This window comes from Oryctolagus cuniculus, chromosome 6 (genome assembly GCF_051225735.1).
Source record: "Oryctolagus cuniculus isolate XC-2025 breed Fujian yellow rabbit chromosome 6, ASM5122573v1, whole genome shotgun sequence".
Taxonomy (NCBI): Eukaryota; Metazoa; Chordata; class Mammalia; order Lagomorpha; family Leporidae; genus Oryctolagus; species Oryctolagus cuniculus.
This window is the reverse complement of record NC_142872.1, coordinates 77099231-77101647: the sequence shown is the minus strand read 5'-3', so window position 1 is coordinate 77101647 and position 2417 is coordinate 77099231.

Sequence of the window (2417 nt, the reverse complement as noted above, 5' to 3'; positions counted from 1 at the left end):
GTTCCTGGCTCCTGACTTCAGCCTGACCCTTCCCTGCCTGTTGCAACCATTTGGGGAGTGAATAAGCAAATGGAATCAATCTCTCTCTCTCTCTCTCTCTCTCACTCACACTCTGCCATTCAAATAAATAAGTAAATAAATAAATAATTTCTTTAAAGATTTTTTTTCTATGGAAAAAAGAACAGAAAGAAGCATATAAAATGTGAATGTGATTTGGGGTAGTGGAAAATTTCCATATCTTAATTGTGCTGATGTTTCCATGATTGAATGCTATTGTCAAAAATCAAAAAAGGGCAAGTTTTATTCTATGCAACTTACACTTAATAAACACAACTTTTAAGGTGGTTCTAAATGCAATTACAAACACTTAAAAAAATTTCAACAGTCCAGTGGAAAATAATTGACACAACGGAAATAAATTAGTGATCTGAAAGAAAGGATTAAAGGGCACAGCCAAAACGTCTCCAAGAGCATAAAATAAAAGAGCAAAGAAGCAATAGGAGAAAGCATTTTACAAAGCAGGGGGTTTAAATCCACAGACTCTATCATGCTTTTAGTGGAGTTTCAGAAGGGAAAAACAAGCCTCCAAAAAAATGGAAAGAAGAAAAAAAATCCAGAGTAATATTTCCTGCAGCCAAAGAAAGGCACACAACTTTAAGTTCAAACAGCTCATCAAATACCAAATGGGATAAGTTGTCAAAGACCACCACCTGTACATATTTTGATGCAATGAAAGAACTCAGAAGACAAATAAAACTGCTAACAGCTTTCAAATAAAAGACGAGGGAACAAGGATTGGATTGGCAGATCCCTACTGGTAATTAGGTTGCTAGGAAACAAAGAGTATTCAAAGTTCTCAAGGGAAATGCCAGGTGTTTCCTTTGCAAATAAATGTTTTTTTCTTTTCCATACACAAGGGGAGAAGTATCAAACAACGTGGGGACATATGTCAGAAGTCCACAGGAAAAATAAATATTTTGGAGGCTATGTAAATATCTTGTTTCTCCTTAAGTTTCTCCCTTGGCCTGTTCCACTTCCGATCCAACACCCTGCTAATGCACCTGGGAAAGCATCAGAAAATAGTCCAAGTACTTAGGTCCCTGCACCCATGTGGGAGATCAAGATGGACATCCTGCCTCCTGGCTATTGCAGCCATTTAGGGAGTAAATCAGTGGATGGAAGATTTCTCTCCATCTCTCTCTCTTGCTCTGCCTTTCAAATAAATTTTAAGTAAATAAATCCTTTTTAAAAACACATGTCCTGGGGCCAGCATTGTGTGGTACAGTGGGTTAAGCCACCACTTCCATTGTCACCACCCCATATGAGTGCCAGTTGGAGTCCTGGATACTCCACTTCTAATCCAGCTCCCTGATAATGTGCCTGGGAAGGCTGTAGAAAATGGCCCAAATGGTTGGGCCCTTCCACCTACATGAGAGACCCAGATGGAATTCCTGGTTCCTGGCTTCTGGCCTAGCCTCAGACTTTCTGTGCATTTGGAAAGTGAACCAGCAAATGGAAGATCTCTAAAGCTCTACACTTCCTTCTCTCTGTGTGATAACTCTGCTTTTCAAATAAATAAATCTTTAAACACACATACACACACATGATTTATAATACATGTTGTAAGTGATAATGGTCATCATGGCAAAATTCCATGTGCTATTGAGACAAAAGAAAACCAACTAGTGTGTATACCTGCATAAATCAGGAAAGATCTCTGGGGTAGAACCACCATTTTACTTTGGCTTTTTAAGATTTATTTGAAAGAGTTAGAGAAAGAAGAGGAAGAGTCAGATAAAGAAAGATCTTCATCTGCTGGTTCACTCCCCAGGTGGCAACAAAGACCAGGACTGAGGCAGGATGAAGCCAGGAGCCAGAAGCTTCATCCAGGTCTCCCACATGGGTGGCAGTGGCCCAAACACCTGGCCCATCTTCTGCTGCTTTCCCAGGCCATTAACAGGGAGTAGAATAGGAAGTAGAGCAGCTGGGACAGGAACTGGTGCCCACATGGGATGCTGGCATCACAGTGGGTAGCCTCACCTGCTATACCACAGCACTGGCCCCTGTAGTTTGGTCTTAAAGGATGAACTATTGACTTAGGGAAGGGATCAGAGTGGATTACAAATGGAGGAGAAATACGTCGACAATCGCGGTCAAGTATGGAGTCCTGAAGACCAGTGAATAACTGGGACAATGGAGCAAGAGCTGGCTTCAAGGGCAAGCAACCCATGCAAAGCAGCAATAGCTGAGTGCCTTCGGTGCTGCAGCTTCCACTGTTCTCTCAATAATGAAAGGCTCAGAAGCTAATCAAAAATTAAAATTAAAAAAATTCAAAAGAGTGAAAGGCACAGTGTAGGAGCCACCCCGTAGGAACTGTGTGATTTTGTTTAAATGCTTTTGTATTTGCATTTTTTTTT